Source organism: Erinaceus europaeus, chromosome 13, assembly GCF_950295315.1.
Source record: "Erinaceus europaeus chromosome 13, mEriEur2.1, whole genome shotgun sequence".
In the NCBI taxonomy this organism is placed as follows: domain Eukaryota; kingdom Metazoa; phylum Chordata; class Mammalia; order Eulipotyphla; family Erinaceidae; genus Erinaceus; species Erinaceus europaeus.
This window is the reverse complement of record NC_080174.1, coordinates 99,653,829-99,671,288: the sequence shown is the minus strand read 5'-3', so window position 1 is coordinate 99,671,288 and position 17,460 is coordinate 99,653,829.

Sequence of the window (17,460 nt, the reverse complement as noted above, 5' to 3'; positions counted from 1 at the left end):
TGCAGTGTCGACAGATGAGGGTGGAGGGGTTGACCCCGGGAGACTGTAGTGTGGATAGATGGGGGTGAAGGATTGAGCCTGGGAGGCTGCAGTGTGGACAGATGAGGGTGGAGGTGGTGAGGGCGGGAGGCTGCAGTGTGGACAGATGAGGGTGGAGGGGGTGAGACCCGGAGGCTGCAGTTGGACAGATGAGGGTGGAGGGGGTGAGCCTGGGAGGCTGCAGTGTGGACAGATGAGGGTGGAGGGGGTGATCCTGGGAGGCTGCAGTGTGGACAACTGGAGGCGGAGGTGGTGATCCCGGGAGGCTGCAGTGTGGACAGATAAGGGTGGATGGGGTGAGCCCAGGAGGCTGCAGTGTGGACAGATGAGGGTGGAGGGGGTGAGCCCAGGAGGTTGTAGTGTGGACAGCCTGTGGGTGGAGAAGGTGATCCTGGGAGGCTGCAGTGTGGACAATCGGGGTGGAGGGGGTTTCGTGGGCGGCTGACGTGTGGACAGATGAGGGTGGAGGGGGTGAGCCCGGGAGGCTGCTGTGGTGACAGATGAGGGTGGAGGTGAGCCCGGGAGGCTGCAGTGTGGACAGTCTGTGGGTAGAGGGGGTGAGGGCGGGAGGCTGCAGTGTGGACAGATGAGGGTGCTGGAGGTGACCCCGGGAGGCTGCAGTGTGGACAGATGAGGGTGCAGGAGGTGAATCCGGGAGGCTGCAGTGTCGACAGATGAGGGTGCAGGAGGTGAGCCCGGGAGACTGCAGTGTGGACAGATGAGGGTGGAGGTGTGAGCCCGGGAGGCTGCAGTGTGGACAGATGAGGGTGCAGGAGGTGAGCCCGGGAGGTTGCAGTGTGGACAGATGAGGGTGGAGGGGGTGAGCCCGGGAGGCTGCAGTGTGGACAGATGAGGGTGGAGGGGGTGAGCCCGGGAGGCTGCAGTGTGGACAGATGAGGGTGGAGGGGGTGAGCCCGGGAGGCTGCAGTGTGGACAGATGAGGGTGGAGGGTGTGAACCCGGGAGGCCGCAGTGTGGACAGATGAGGGTGGAGGGGGTGAGCCCGGGAGGTTGTATTGTGGACAGCCTGTGGGTGGAGAAGGTGATCTTGGGAGGCTGCAGTGTGGACAATCGGGGTGGAGGGGGTGATCGTGGGCGGCTGACATGTGGACAGATGAGGGTGGAGGGGGTGAGCCCGGGAGGCTGCTGTGTTGACAGATGAGGGTGGAGGTGAACCCTGGAGGCTGCAGTGTGGACAGCCTGTGGGTGGAGGGGGTGAGGGCGGGAGGCTGCAGTGTGGACAGATGAGGGTGCTGGAGGTGAGCCCGGGAGACTGCAGTGTGGACTGATGAGGGTGCAGGAGGTGAGCCCTGGAGGCTGCAGCGTGGACAGATGAGGATGGAGGTGTGAGCCCGGGAGGCTGCAGTGTGGACAGATGAGGGTGCAGGAGGTGAGCCCGGGAGACTGCAGTGTGGACAGATGAGGGTGCAGGAGGTGAGCCCGGGAGGCTGCATTGTGGACAGATGAGGGTGGAGGGGGTGAGCCCGGGAGGCTGCAGTGTGGACAGATGAAGGTGGAGGAGGTGAGCCCGGGAGGCTGCAGTGTGGACAGATGAGGGTGGAGGGGGTGAGCCCGGGAGGCTGTAGTGTGGACAGCCAGTGGGTGGAGGAGGTGATCCTGGGAGGCTGCAGTGTGTACAACCGGGTGTGGAGGGGTTGATCGCGGGATGTTGCAGTGTCGACAGATGAGGATGGAGGGGGTGATCCCGGGAGGCTGCAGTGTGGATAGATGGGGGTGGAGGATTGAGCCTGGGATGCTGCAGTGTGGACAGATGAGGGTGGAGGGGGTGAGGGCGGGAGGCTGCAGTGTGGACAGATGAGGGTGGAGGGGGTGATTATGGGAGGCTGCAGTGTGGACAGATGAGGGTGGAGGGGATGAGACCCGGAGGCTGCAGTGTGGACAGATGAGGGTGGAGGGGGTGAGCCCGGGAGACTGCAGTGTGGACAGATGAGGGTTGAGGGGGTGAGCCTGTAAGGCTGCAGTGTGGACAGATGAGGGTGGAGGGGGTGAGCCCGGGAGGCTGTAGTGTGGACAGCCAGTGGGTGGAGGAGGTGATCCTGGGAGGTTGCAATGTTGACAACTGGGGGTGGAGGGGGTGATCGCGGGAGGTTGCAGTGTCGACAGATGAGGGTGGAGGGGTTGATCCCGGGAGACTGTAGTGTGGATAGATGGGGGTGAAGGATTGAGCCTGGGAGGCTGCAGTGTGGACAGATGAGGGTGGAGGTGGTGAGGGCGGGAGGCTGCAGTGTGGACAGATGAGGGTGGAGGGGGTGAGACCCGGAGGCTGCAGTTGGACAGATGAGGGTGGAGGGGGTGAGCCCGGGAGGCTGCAGTGTGGACAGATGAGGGTGGAGGGGGTGATCCTGGGAGGCTGCAGTGTGGACAACTGGAGGCGGAGGTGGTGATCCCGGGAGGCTGCAGTGTGTGGACAGATAAGGGTGGATGGGGTGAGCCCAGGAGGCTGCAGTGTGGACAGATGAGGGTGGAGGGGGTGAGCCCAGGAGGTTGTAGTGTGGACAGCCTGTGGGTGGAGAAGGTGATCCTGGGAGGCTGCAGTGTGGACAATCGGGGTGGAGGGGGTTTCGTGGGCGGCTGACGTGTGGACAGATGAGGGTGGAGGGGGTGAGCCCGGGAGGCTGCTGTGGTGACAGATGAGGGTGGAGGTGAGCCCGGGAGGCTGCAGTGTGGACAGTCTGTGGGTGGAGGGGGTGAGGGCGGGAGGCTGCAGTGTGGACAGATGAGGGTGCTGGAGGTGACCCCGGGAGGCTGCAGTGTGGACAGATGAGGGTGCAGGAGGTGAATCCGGGAGGCTGCAGTGTCGACAGATGAGGGTGCAGGAGGTGAGCCCGGGAGACTGCAGTGTGGACAGATGAGGGTGGAGGTGTGAGCCCGGGAGGCTGCAGTGTGGACAGATGAGGGTGGAGGGGGTGAGCCCGGGAGGCTGCAGTGTGGACAGATGAGGGTGGAGGGGGTGAGCCCCGGAGGCTGCAGTGTGGACAGATGAGGGTGGAGGGGGTGAGCCCGGGAGGCTGCAGTGTGGACAGATGAGGGTGGAGGCCGCAGTGTGGACAGATGAGGGTGGAGGGGGTGAGCCCGGGAGGTTGTATTGTGGACAGCCTGTGGGTGGAGAAGGTGATCTTGGGAGGCTGCAGTGTGGACAATCGGGGTGGAGGGGGTGATCGTGGGCGGCTGACGTGTGGACAGATGAGGGTGGAGGGGGTGAGCCCGGGAGGCTGCTGTGTTGACAGATGAGGGTGGAGGTGAGCCCTGGAGGCTGCAGTGTGGACAGCCTGTGGGTGGAGGGGGTGAGGGCGGGAGGCTGCAGTGTGGACAGATGAGGGTGCTGGAGGTGAGCCCGGGAGACTGCAGTGTGGACTGATGAGGGTGCAGGAGGTGAGCCCTGGAGGCTGCAGCGTGGACAGATGAGGATGGAGGTGTGAGCCCGGGAGGCTGCAGTGTGGACAGATGAGGGTGCAGGAGGTGAGCCCGGGAGGCTACAGTGTGGACAGATGAGGGTGCAGGCGGTGAGCCCGGGAGGCTGCATTGTGGACAGATGAGGGTGGAGGGGGTGAGCCCGGGAGGCTGCAGTGTGGACAGATGAGGGTGGAGGGGGTGAGCCCGGGAGGCTCCAGTGTGGACAGATGAGGGTGGAGGAGGTGAGCCCGGGAGGCTGCAGTGTGGACAGATGAGGGTGGAGGGGGTGAGCCCGGGAGGCTCCAGTGTGGACAGATGAGGGTGGAGGAGGTGAGCCCGGGAGGCTCCAGTGTGGACAGATGAGAGTGGAGGAGGTGAGCCCCGGAGGCTGCTTGTGGACAGATGAGGGTGCAGGAGGTGAGCCCGGGAGGCTGCAGTGTGGACAGATGTGGGTGGAGGGGTTGAGCCCGGGAGGCTGCTTGTGGACAGATGAGGGTGGAGGGGGTGAGCCCGGGAGGCTGCAGTGTGGACTGCCGGCCGTGGAGGGGGTGAGCCCGGGAGGCTGCAGTGTGGACAGATGAGGGTGGAGGGGGTGAGCCCGGGAGGCTCCAGTGTGGACAGATGAGGGTGGAGGAGGTGAGCCCGGGAGGCTGCAGTGTGGACAGATGAGGGTGGAGGGGGTGAGCCCGGGAGGCTCCAGTGTGGACAGATGAGGGTGGAGGAGGTGAGCCCGGGAGGCTCCAGTGTGGACAGATGAGAGTGGAGGAGGTGAGCCCCGGAGGCTGCTTGTGGACAGATGAGGGTGCAGGAGGTGAGCCCGGGAGGCTGCAGTGTGGACAGATGTGGGTGGAGGGGTTGAGCCCGGGAGGCTGCTTGTGGACAGATGAGGGTGGAGGGGGTGAGCCCGGGAGGCTCCAGTGTGGACAGATGAGGGTGGAGGAGGTGAGCCCCGGAGGCTGCTTGTGGACAGATGAGGGTGGAGGGGGTGAGCCCGGGAGGCTGCAGTGTGGACTGCCGGCCGTGGAGGGGGTGAGCCCGGGAGGCTGCAGTGTGGACTGCCGGCCGTGGAGGGGTGAGGGCGGTGGGTTGGGGGGTGCTGGGTGATCTGGGGGCAGAGTAAAGACCCCACAGCCCCCTTTGTGGAAACCGGGTGCCTACCCAGAGTTTCTGGGCCAGCAGAGTTTGTTATTGGGTCAGCACCCAGGCCCAGACGCCCAGGGTCCCTCCCTGCAGCCCCTTCCTGTCCTGCTCTCAGGTCCTCTTGCTCAGTCACCTATCAGAGCTCAGCTCCTGAACCTCAGGCCTGTGAGCGGCTGGGAGGATGGGCACCGGCAGCTGCGTGCGGCCTTTGCTGAGCCCTTCCTGGCCTTGTCTTCCCGTCCTATGTTCTTCTGTCCAGCTCCCTCATCTTGTTTTTTTTCCTTCCTTCTGCCCAACCTCCCTCTCACCTGGACACACCACCCCCATGTCCTTTCCTCCCTCTGGGCAGCTCATGGGGCGGGAGTGTGTGTGTGTGTGTGTGTGTGTGTGTGTGTGTGTGTGTGTGTGTGTGTGTGTGTGTGTGAGACTGTGTCTGTGTGTGACTGTGTCTGTGTGTGACTGTGTGTCTGTGACTGTGTGACTGTATGTGTGTCTGTGACTGTGTGTTTGTGACTGTGTGTGACTGTGTCTGTGTGTGTCTGTGTGTGTGACTGTGTGTGTGTTTGTATGTGTGTGTGACTGTGACTATGTGTGACTGTGTCTGTGTGACTGTGTGTGTGACTGTGTTTGTGTGTGTGACTGTGTGTGTGACTATGTGTGTGACTGTGTCTGTGTGTGACTGTGTGTCTGTGACTATGTGTGACTGTCTGTGACTGTGTGTGACTGTGTTTGTGACTGTGTGTCTTTGTGTGTGTCTGGTGTGACTGTGTCTGTGTGACTGTGTGTGACTGTGTCTGTGTTTGACTGTGTGTGTGACTGTATGTGTGTCTGTGACTATGTGTGACTGTATTTGTGTCTGTGACTGTGTGTGACTGTGTGTGACTGTGTCTGTGTTTGACTGTGTGTGTTTGTGACTGTGTGTGATTGTGTGTGACTGTGTGTGTCTGTGTGTGTCTGTGTGTGGCTGTTTGACTGTGTGTGTCTGTAACTGTGTGTGACTGTGTGTGTCTGTGTGTGACTGTGTCTGTGTGTGACTGTGTGTGTCTGTGTGTGTCTGTGTGTGACTGTGTGTGTGACTGTATGTGTGTCTGTGACTATATGTGTGTCTGTGACTGTGTGTGTTTGTGAGTGTGTGACTGTGACTATGTGTCTGTGTGTGACTGTGTGTCTGTGTGTGACTGTGTCTGTGTGTGACTGTGTCTGTGTCTGTGACTGTGTGTGACTGTGTCTGTGTTTGACTGTGTGTGTGACTGTGTCTGTGTGACTGTGTCTGTCTGTGTGTGTTTGTGACTGTGTGTGTGACTGTCTGTGACTATGTGTGTGTCTGTGTGTGACTGTGTGTCTGTGTCTGTAACTGTGTGTGACTGTGTCTGTGTGTGACTGTGTGTCTGTGTGACTGTGTGTGACTGTGTGTGTGACTGTGTGTGTCTGTGTGTGATTGTATGTGTGTCTGTGTGACTGTGTGCATGTGAGTCTGTGTATGTGTGTGTGTCTGTGACTGTGTGTGTCTGTGTGTGCATGTGTGAGACTGTGTGTGTGTGTTTGTAGGCAAGCCCACTCTGGGGTGTGTGTGCTGGACTTTGTGTATAGGTAAGACTGCTTTGGTGTGTGTGTGTGAGCATTTGTGTGTGCATGTGTGTGCACATACCCCCCCCCCCCGTGCCTACCTGTGGCAACTGGCAACTGCAGGGACCGACCCCTCCCCTCCCCTCCCAGCCAGGCCCCTCCCTCAGTCACAGCACAGTTCCTGGAGGGTGGTGCTGGCTCTGGTCCCCTGGGTGGCCCAGTGGTGTTTCTCTTTCACAAAGGGACACATGAGGATGAGAGGCCATGGAAACAAAAGGCTATTCTTATCACCTCACTGCTTCTGCTCACTCCAGACTCCCACCAGGTACACCTCAGCCCTCCTCGAGCTCGGCCACCTGCCTGGCCCGTGCTGCCAACTGTCTGCAGCTCCTGTCACCAGACCGCCCTGGGGGACCCACAGTCAGGTGGGCTCCTCTCCACACCACCCACCCTGTAGCCCGTCAGCCACCCCCACTCCCAGCTGGACGAGGTTCAGCCAAATGTTGGGGGCTGCTCCCTCAGCCCCAGATCTGAATTGCTGCTGTGTGGAGACAAAACCAAAAGATGCCCACAGGGCCAGGGAGCTAGCAAGGGGCAGCAGCAGGGCTCCTCACCCTGGCCCGGGGCCACCAGTATCGCAGGCAGGCGCTCAGGTCGCAGCCACAGAGAACTGCAGGGCAGGAGTAACCAGTTTTACTGCTTGGAAGTCCGCTGCAGCCAGCTCACTGACCCTCCTCCGCCTGCTTATACTGAACCTCGAGCTTGTTTAGGCCACACAGTGCGAACTGGCTGCATCTCCATTCAAACCAGGGCTGTGAGCTCTGACCCCAGAGCCCTTGGAAGCCCCTGCCCGGCAGCCTTATGGACGAGGCAGGGCTCCGTCCCACTCCTCCCACTGCAGACCCAGGCTCCCCTGTGGGATCCTAGGTGGGATCAGAGATTGAGTGGGTGGGTAGGGGGAGCTCCCTGGGGTCCTGGGGGTCTGGGACTTGTGAGCAGGGAGAAGGTGGAGGGGTGCTGGGTACAGAAGGCCGCTGCGTCCTATGCTCCTCTCCTCGGAGACTGTGAGCAGGGAGGCTGCGGAGGGGTGCTGGGTCCAGAAGGCCGCTGAGTCCTATGCAGCTCCTCTCCTCGGAGACTGTGAGCAGGGCTGGATGCAGTGGGAAGGAGCCTCTGGTGGTTTATTTTAGCCACTTCATCGTGATGAAGGATTTAATTTTATCCCTCCCCTGGCTGCTTCTGATTCTGTTTGGTGTTCAAGCACAAAGTGAGCAGGAGGCACCCGGAAGGTTGGCCTCCCACCCCGGGCTTTGCCAAGTCCGCTGGGGGCACCTGCCCCAGGGCAACAACAGGGAGGTATGGGGAGGGCTGCCCTCCCCCAGCCATGCTGCTTCTGTCAAGGCAGCTCCTCAGCTCTTCCATCCCCATCAAGGAGCTTTGCGCAGGCACCTGCTTGGACCTGGGCCTGCAGGGGAATCCTTGCTCGCAGTGAGGATGGGGGTGGAGGCCTGGCATGGCCTCCAGCTCCCACCTGCCCCAGCCTCCAGCCCCCACCTCCGCCAGCCTCCAGCCCCCACCTCCCCCAGCCACCAGCCCCCACCTGCCCCACCCTCCAGCCCCCACCTCCCCCAGCCTCCAGCCCCCACCTGCCCCACCCTCCAGCCCCCACCTCCCCCAGCCTCCAGCCCCCACCTCCCCCAGCCTCCAGCCCCCACCTGCCCCACCCTCCAGCCCCCACCTCCCTCAGCCCCCAGCCAGCAGTTCCCCAGCCTCCAGCCTCCAGCCCCCACCCTCCAGCCCCCACCTCCCTCAGCCCCCAGCCCGCAGCTCCCCAGCTTCCAGCCCGCAGCTCCCCCAGCCCCCAGCTCCCTCAGCCCCCAGCTCCCTCAGCCCCCAGCCCACAGCTCCCCAGCTTCCAGCCCGCAGCTCCCCCAGCCCCCAGCTCCCTCAGCCCCCAGCTCCCCCAGCCCACAGCTCCCCCAGCCCCCAGCTCCCCAGCTTCCAGCCCGCATCTCCCCCAGCCCCCAGCCCGCAGCCCGCAGAACATGGAGATTTATACTGGGGGGTGGGGGGTGAGACTGTATCAGCCCAGGTCCAGAGGGAAAAACTGATTGTCTATTATTGTGTTCATAGCACTTTTGTATAGACTGTCAAAGATACTATTGGTTTTCTTGTGATTCTCCACTTTACGGTAGGAAAAATAGGGCTGGGCTGCCTATGAGACCCAGCTCCCATCGGTGGCCCCAGATTCTGAGCTCTTCTGCTGGTGCCACCTGGGGACAGGTGTGCTTTGAGGCTGGCTGGAGGCTTCGGACTGGAAGAGGCAGGGCAAAGCAGAAGAGGGAACATTCTAGAAACACCAGCTTAGCCTGGAGATGAAGTGGCAGGCCCTGGGGATCATGGAGATGGAGGGGTGAAAACAGAGAAGGGGACAGGAGAGAGAAAGGAGCGTGAAAGGAGAAGGGGAAAGAGGCTAGGAGGCCTAGTCAGGGTGGGCGGCGGGTGGCAGGTGGCTGGAGGAATCACCAGGCTCACCAGGTAAGTACTTACACCTGGACAAGAGGGGCTTGGAGAGCTGGGCCTGGCGTCACACAGCTCCTCTCTTCACTGGGATGCTCCCACCCTCCTGTGAAAGCCAGACAAGGCTTACCACAGCTCTGGGCTCGCACACCATGTCCCGGCTGTGTCAGGCTCACCAAAGTACAGTGCGGGACCTCCTTCCCATGTGCGGGGCTCTGGACACACAGGCAACAAGCCCTCACCTCCTTCCCATGTGCGGGGCTCTGGACACACAGGCAACAAGCCCTCACCTCCTTCCCATGTGCGGGGGCTCTGGTCACACAGGCAACAAACCCTCACCTCCTTCCCATGTGCCGGGGCTCAGGTCACACAGGCAACAAGCCCTCACCTCCTTCCCATGTGCGGGGCTCTGGACACACAGGCAACAAGCCCTCACCTCCTTCCCATGTGCGGGGCTCTGGACACACAGGCAACAAGCCCTCACCTCCTTCCCATGTGCGGGGGCTCTGGTCACACAGGCAACAAACCCTCACCTCCTTCCCATGTGCCGGGGCTCAGGTCACACAGGCAACAAACCCTCACCTCCTTCCCCATGTGCGGGGGCTCTGGTCACACAGGCAACAAGCCCTCACCTCCTTCCCATGTGCAGGGGCTCTGGTCACACAGGCAACAAGCCCTCACCTCCTTCCCACGTGCGGGGGCTCTGGTCACACAGGTAACAAGCCCTCACCTCCTTCCCCATGTGCGCGGGCTCTGGTCACACAGGCAACAAGCCCTCACCTCCTTCCCATGTGTGGGGGCTCTGGTCACACAGGCAACAAGCCCTCACCTCCTTCCCCATGTGCGGGGGCTCTGGTCACACAGGCAACAAGCCCTCACCTCCTTCCCATGTGCGGGGGCTCTGGCTGGGAAGGGCTGGGCAGGGTGCTCATGTTCATAGAATCTGGGTTCAGCCCCCGGTCTCCATCTGCAGAGGGAAAGCTTCCCGAGTGGTGAAGCAGGACTGCAGGTGTCTCTCAGTCCCCCTGCCTGTCAATTTCTCTCTGTTCTCTCAGACTGTATATATATGAAAATGGGGAATGGGTGTTGGCACGCCTGGTGCTCCAAGACCCGGTTTCAAGCCCCTGGTTCCCATCTGCAGGGGGAAAGCTTCCCGAGTGGTGCTGGTGTCTGCCTCTTTCTCCCTCTCCGTCACCCCCTTCCCTCTAGATTTCTGGCTGTCTCTATCCAATAAATAGATGATAAAAAGGAAACATTCACAGATACTAAAAAAATTAACGATATATATATAATGAAAGAAAGTGAAAGCAAGGTGCCAGATCGTCAAAAGCCTTCCATGGCCTTTGTCCCTTGAGGCCCTTAATTGCTGGTGACATTAGTGTTGGTGCTGGGATTGAACCCCAGGCCTCATCCATGCAAAGCGAGTTTTCTGCCAGTGAGCAAAAGCCCTGGCCAAGGACGACTTTGTAGATTAGGACCAGAGCCAGGGGCCCTGCCCACTGCCCCACCCACTTAGCATGAGCCCCTGAATACCCAGTTGTTGGCCCAGAAGAGAAAGCTCCTTCACTGGACATGATGGTTTTCCCAAACAAGGCCTCAGTTTAGTCTAGACAAGAGGGGGTCATGGGCACTGCACTCGAGGGCCCCCACACAGCAGGCGGGGTGATGAGGCCTCCCCTGCTCCCCTGCTCCAGGAGCCCTGGCAGACACCTTCCCTGCTCCAGGGGCAGCAGCCTGGGCTCTGTTCACCCAGAGGCCCCGCCCCCAGGGCTGGGAAACACCCACAAAAGGCAGGTGTCTCATCTCCCTTCTCACCTGTCCAGCCCCCCCCAGCTATGTCGGACATCAGCAGCCCGAGTCCCACCCACTTCCCACTGGGGTCAGGCACTGGTAGTGGGAAGGTGGACCCAGCTGTGTGGGTTGGGGACAGACCCCTCAACGCCCCAGTGCTGCCTCCAGTGTCAGCTGGTCTGTCCAGCCCCATCTAACTCCTAATTCCTACCAGGGACCTGGCAGGTGAGGCTCCTCCCACACCCTCCCTTCTGGCCAGTCACCCTCCTGCTCCACACTTTGGCTTAGAAGGTTAGACACTCACAATCCTGGGTGGGGTGGAGGAGTCCAAGCCGGAGCTAAGCCCTTCAATTGTTTTTTTTTGTTTTATTTATTTATTTTAACATTTTCTCCTTTACTGGGGGATTAATGTTTACAGTCGCCAGTAAACACAATAGTTTGTACATGCATAACATTTCTCAGTTTTCCACATAAGAACACAACCCCCACTAGGTCCTCTGTCATCCTTTTCCAGGACCTGTACTTTTAAAACAATTTTAATGTTTTAAATTTAATGTTTTTAATTTCTTTCTTTTTTAAAAAATATTTATTTATTCCCTTTTGTTGCCCTTGTTGTTTTATTGTTGTAGTTATTATTGTTGTCTTCATTGTTGGACAGGACAGAGAGAAATGGAGAGAGGAGGGGAAGACAGAGAGGGGGAGAGAAAGACAGACACCTGCAGACCTGCCTCACCGCCTGTGAAGCGACTCCCCTGCAGGTGGGGAGCCGGGGGCTGGAACCGGGATCCTTAAGCGGGTCCTTGCGCTTTGCACCACCTGCGCTTAACCCGCTGCACTACAACCCAACTCCCTCTTTCTTTCTTTCTTTCTTTTTTTTTAATGTGTGCACTCAACCAGGTGCACCAACACCTGGTTCTTCCCTGCACTTTTTTTTTTTTAAGAATTTTATTCATGAGAGACATTGGAGGAGAAAGAGAGAGAGAAGGAACCAGACTTCACTCTGATATATGTGCTGCCGGGGTTTGATCTTGGGACCTCATAGTTGAGAGTCTAGTGCTTTATCCACTGTGCCACCTCCCGGACCACATGTATTTCTTTTTATCTTTATTTATTGGATAGAGACAGCCAGAAATCTAGAGGGAAAGGTGATATAGAGAGGGAGAGAGAAAGAGAGACACCTGCAGCTCTGCTTCACCACTTGCCAAGGTTCCCCCTGCAGGTGGGGACTGGGGGCTCGAACCCGGGTCCACGTGCATAGTAACATGTGCGCGCAACCAGGTGCGCCACCACCCAGCTGCAACTTTTTTATTTTTGTTTTCGTTACTGCCACCAGGGTCATTGCTGGGGCTTGGTGCCAGCACTATGAACTCGTCGCTTCTGGTGGCCATTTTTTCCTTATTTATTTATTTATTTATTTTTATTAAATATGAATGACAGAGAGGATGGGGAGATAGGGAGAGAAAGACACCTGCAGACCTGTCTCACTACTCATGAAGCAGACCTGCTGCAGGTGGGAGAGGGGGCTCGAACTCGGGTCCTTGTGCTTGGTAACATGAGCATTTACCCGAATATGCCACTACCCAGCGTCCCTGAGCTGAGTCCTCAACATGTGTTTCTCTGTAAATTCTAACGCACACACCTGTCTTCTCTGTCCTCTCAATCACTAGAAACTCGGTTCTGAGAAGGGAAGTCCTTGAGAAAGGAAGGCCGTCTGTACGAGGTGCCACAAGTCCCTCGCAGGTCAGGACCCAGAGGATACTTGAGCCTTCCCGAGAAGCTCCGGGGGGCTGGTTAGCCTGCCAGACAGCCACCAGAGTCTCACCCAGCACTAAGTCTCACGATGTAATGTCTGAAGTCACGCCGGTCGGCTAGAGAGGGCGGTCTGCGCCACTCCAGCACACGCGAGGCCAGGCGTTGAACTGGGGGCCTTGTGCCTGCGAGTCCAATGTTCTCTCCATCGTGCCTCTTCCCAGGGTGCCAGCACCGACTGGCTGATTCACCGTTTAGGAGCTAGGTGGGGGCGCACCTGGTTGAGCACACACATCACAGTCCACAAGGACCCAGGTTCAAGGCCCAGGTCCCCGCCTTCAGGGGGCAAGTTTTACAAGTGGTGAAGCAGGGCTGCAAGTGTCTCTCTGTCTCTCTCCCTCTCTAACACTGCCTTCCTTCTCAATCTCTATCCAATAATAAATAAAAAGATATTTTAAAAAATATTTTAAATGATTGTTTTTATATTTATTTATTTTCCCTTTTTGTTGCCCTGTTGTTTTTCATTGTTGTTGTAGTTATTATTGGTGTCGTTGTTGTTGGATAGGACAGAGAGAAATGGAGAGAGGAGGGGAAGACAGAGAGGGGGAGAGAAAGACACCTGCAGACCTGCTTCACCGCCTGTGAAGTGACTCCCCTGCAGCTGGGGAGCCGGGGGCTCGAACCGGGATCCTGACGCCGGTCCTTGTGCTTTGCGCCACCTGCGCTTAACCTGCTGTGCCACCGCCCGACTCCCTAAAAAATTATTTTAAAAGGGGGCCAGGCAGTGGCACACCTGGTTGAGTGCACACATTACAGTGTGCAAGGACCCGGGTTCAAGACCCTGGTCCCCACCTACAGGGGAAAAGCTTCACGAGTGGTGAAGCAGGGCTGCAGGTGTCTCTCTGTCTCTCCCCCTTTCCATCTCCCCCTCCCCCTCTCAATTTCTGGCTGTCTCTATCCAGTAAATAAACAAAGACTAAAAAATTTAAAAAATATATTTAAAGGGAGTCGGGCTGTAGCGCAGCGGGTTAAGCGCAGGTGGCGCAAAGCACAAGGACCGGCGTACGGATCCCGGTTCGAACCCCGGCTCCCCACCTGCAGGGGAGTCGCTTCACAGGCGGTGAAGCAGGTCTGCAGGTGTCTGTCTTTCTCTCCCCCTCTCTGTCTTCCCCTCCTCTCTCCACTTCTCTCTGTCCTATCCAACAATGACAACAAAAATAATAACTACAACAATAAAACAACAAGGGCAACAAAAGGGAATAAATAAATATTTTTAAAAAATTAAAAATATATATTTAAAAAGTAATTTAGCACCAGTGAGATGACTTAAAGAGAAAACGAAAGCAGTTGGTTCAGACATGCAGGGGAGAGGGAGAGGGAGAGAGAGGGAGAATGAGAAGATGAAGGGTAGAAATTAAGAATGTTGAGAAGATGCTTTGAAAGCAAAAATTACTAAAGCAGAAACGACGCCAGCTTCCAAACTTAAGCACACAGCTGAGAGCCAGTGAGCCCTGGGTTTCTGGGGTGACGGGAGAGACGCTATTTGGACTTCGGATAGAAGCATTCTTCCTCTTCTTGACCTTTATCTATTCATTTTGTGACTGGATACAAAAAGTAAGAGGGGGGAGCTAGAGAGACACCTGCAGCCCTGCTTCAACACTCTTGAAGCTTGGCCCCTGCAGGGGGGACCTGGGGCTTGAACCGGGGTCCTTCAGTCCCGTGGCCTGTGTGCTTAACCAGGTGCGCCACCACCCGGCCCCGGAAGCAGTCTGAGACCACTGCCGTCACACTGAAGCAGGGTGTCTGCATGGCAGGCAGGGGTCACCCTGATCACCCTGGGCCAGCAAGGGCGCCGCAGCCTTCTAGCCCGCTGTGTGGGAGCCTCGCTCCCCACTCCACCCCACAAACGTCAAGCCAGCACACCTGCAGCCTCCCCTCTGGGGCGCCTCGGGGGTGGAGGTGAGGAGGAAGGTGACTCAGTGCGCACACCAAGTCCTTACAGATCTTTATTGTGGGTTCCTTTCCTCTGACAGACAAATCTTCCGCTGAACACCAAGCACAGCGACACGCTGCTCTTCAGAAGACTAGGCAGATCAGGCCGCCACTGGGACAGGAGCGCCCGGGACCTCGCCAAGGGCAGGCTGGGGCAGAGGACAGACTGCCGGGGCCTGGGCCCTTTCTGAGAGCAGGAGGGACAGATGCGGGGCTGCAGGGAGGGCGCGGGGGAGGGCACAGGAGGGCGTCCCTTTCCCCAGGGCTGACCTGGCCGCCATTCCGTGGGCGTGGGTGTGGGCGTGGGCTCTCACACGGCCCTTCTGAGGAAGGTGCCCTAGTTCCTCAGTCCCCGTCCGTCGGAGAACCTGCAGCCTCGTGGGCCACTGGCGGCTGACGGGTCATACGGGAGGACGCGGTCACCCCGGCCGAGACCCCAGAATTGTCTGTCCGGGGCAGGGCTCGGAAGACGCTCAGGGGACACTGAACGGCTCGGGGCCCGTGGACATGGCCCAGCCCCAGCCTGCGGCGCCACTCCTGTGCTCCAGCCCCAGGCCGAGGGAGGGAGGGAGGGAGGCGCGTCCTGGCCATGGCTGCCTGCAGCTCTCACCCAGTCCGCTCTCTGAGGGGCAGGGAGAAGGGAGGGCCGCCTCTGGGACGACAGTGCGTGGAAAGACCGCTCGGAGCTGGTCGGGGCGGCCGCTCACGGGAGGCCCAGCGGACGGTCGCGGGCGGGCGCTGATGAGGGCGCGGCGCTGATGAGGGCGCGGCGCTGCTGAGCGCACAGGCCTGTCTCTCGCTGGCACCGTGCGGAGCGGCGCGTGGGGACAGACCTTGGGTGTGGCCAGGGCCTGCCATCCAGGAGGCAGACGCTGAAGCACCTGATAGAGAGAGGGAGAGAGACGGAGAGAATGTGTTTGTGAGAGTGTGAGTGTGTGTGAGAGAGTGTGAGTGTGTGTGTGAGAGAGTGTGAGTGTGTGTGAGAAAGAATGTGTGTGGGGGAGAGGGAGAGAGACGGAGAGAATGTGTGTGTGAGAGTGTGTGTGTGAGAGACAGAGAATGTGTGTGGGGGAGAGTGTGAGTGTGTGTGAGAGACAGAGAATGTGTGTGTGTGAGAGTGTGAGTGTGTGTGAGAAAGAATGTGTGTGTGAGAGTGTGAGTGTGTGTGAGAGAGAAAGAATGTGTGTGTGAGAGAGTGTGAGTGTGTGAGAAAGAATGTGTGTGGGGGAGAGGGAGAGAGACGGAGAGAATGTGTGTGTGTGAGTGTGAGTGTGTGTGAGAAAGAATGTGTGTGGGGGAGAGTGTGAGTGTGTGTGAGAGACAGAGAATGTGTGTGTGAGAGAGTGTGAGTGTGTGTGAGAGAGAAAGAATGTGTGTGTGAGAGTGTGTGTGAGAGAGAAAGAATGTGTGTGTGAGAGTGTGAGTATGTGTGAGAAAGAATGTGTGTGTGAGAGAGTGTGAGTGTGTGTGAGAAAGAATGTGTGTGGGGGAGAGGAGAGAGAGACGGAGAGAATGTGTGTGTGTGAGTGTGTGTGAGAAAGAATGTGTGTGGGGGAGAGGGAGAGAGACAGAGAGAATGTGTGTGTGTGAGAGTGTGAGTGTGTGTGAGAAAGAATGTGTGTGGGGGAGAGTGTGAGTGTGTGTGAGAGACAGAGAATGTGTGTGTGAGAGAGTGTGAGTGTGTGTGAGAGAGAAAGAATGTGTGTGTGAGAGTGTGTGTGAGAGAGAAAGAATGTGTGTGTGAGAGTGTGAGTATGTGTGAGAAAGAATGTGTGTGTGAGAGAGTGTGAGTGTGTGTGAGAAAGAATGTGTGTGGGGGAGAGGAGAGAGAGACGGAGAGAATGTGTGTGTGTGAGTGTGTGTGAGAAAGAATGTGTGTGGGGGAGAGGGAGAGAGACAGAGAGAATGTGTGTGTGTGAGAGTGTGAGTGTGTGTGAGAAAGAATGTGTGTGGGGGAGAGTGTGAGTGTGTGTGAGAGACAGAGAATGTGTGTGTGAGAGAGTGTGAGTGTGTGTGAGAGAGAAAGAATGTGTGTGTGAGAGTGTGAGTGTGTGTGAGAGAGAAAGAATGTGTGTGTGAGAGTGTGAGTATGTGTGAGAAAGAATGTGTGTGTGAGAGAGTGTGAGTGTGTGTGAGAAAGAATGTGTGTGGGGGAGAGGAGAGAGAGACGGAGAGAATGTGTGTGTGTGAGTGTGAGTGTGTGTGAGAGACAGAGAATGTGTGTGGGGGAGAGTGTGAGTGTGTGTGAGAGACAGAGAATGTGTGTGTGAGAGTGTGAGTGTGTGTGAGAAAGAATGTGTGTGTGAGAGAGTGTGAGTGTGTGTGAGAGAGAAAGAATGTGTGTGTGAGGGGGGGAGGGAGAGAGAGACAGAGAGAGAGATGGAGAGAGAGAATGTGTGTGTTTGAAGCCCAAGGCCTGCTGGGCCTCTGAGCCAAGTGGGGGGCCTGAGTGAGGATGGTGAGGATTCAGACCCCCGGGCAGAGGTGTCCTACATCTTGGGGTCTCCCAGCTGGAGGCAGCTCCGAATGAGGCCTCAGGGAGGGACGTGGAGGGAAGGCCCGAGACAGAGCCTAGCCCGGAGCTCCTCCACTCAGGCCCGGCCGGCGAGAGAGGGGCAGCACTTGTGCCAAGGCCACCCACCCTCAGTAAGGGCGCAGCGAGGGCCGGCTCAAGGCCGCCTCTAAGTTCTGCTCAGTCAGGAGCAGGCACAGCCCTGGGGGCTGTCTTCCAGCTGGGCCCTACTCTGCACCCCGAGTGACACCCAGCCAGAGGTGCTGCGGGCAGAGTGCGCGGGGTGCGGTGGGGTGCGGTGGGGCACAGACGGCGGGCTCACGACACACTCAACACCAGTCAGACTCGACGGGCAGCACACGTGAGCACATGAGCAGGCTCTCTGGAGAATGAACATGGCAAAGTCTTGCTCTCTGTTTTTTCTTTTCAAGTCAAATATGACAACCAAAGTCCCAAGCCCTGTCTTCACGTCCAGAGAGAAAAGCCGTCACGGTCAGCAGAGTGGCCGCAGTCACTCACAGAAAAACCGCCCCCCAGCCGGCCACTCACGAGCCATCGGAGCTCCTCACATCGCCGAAGAAAAAAGTGGCGGGAATCAAGCACCGGAGCTCGGGAGCCTCCGGAAAGCCACACCCTGAGGTGAGCATGGTTTCAGAGTCAGAGTCAGAAATAAAAACAAGATCAGAAACAGTCAGCGTCCATCCCTTCCGGCCAGTGCCGAGTGACTGCACCATGGTC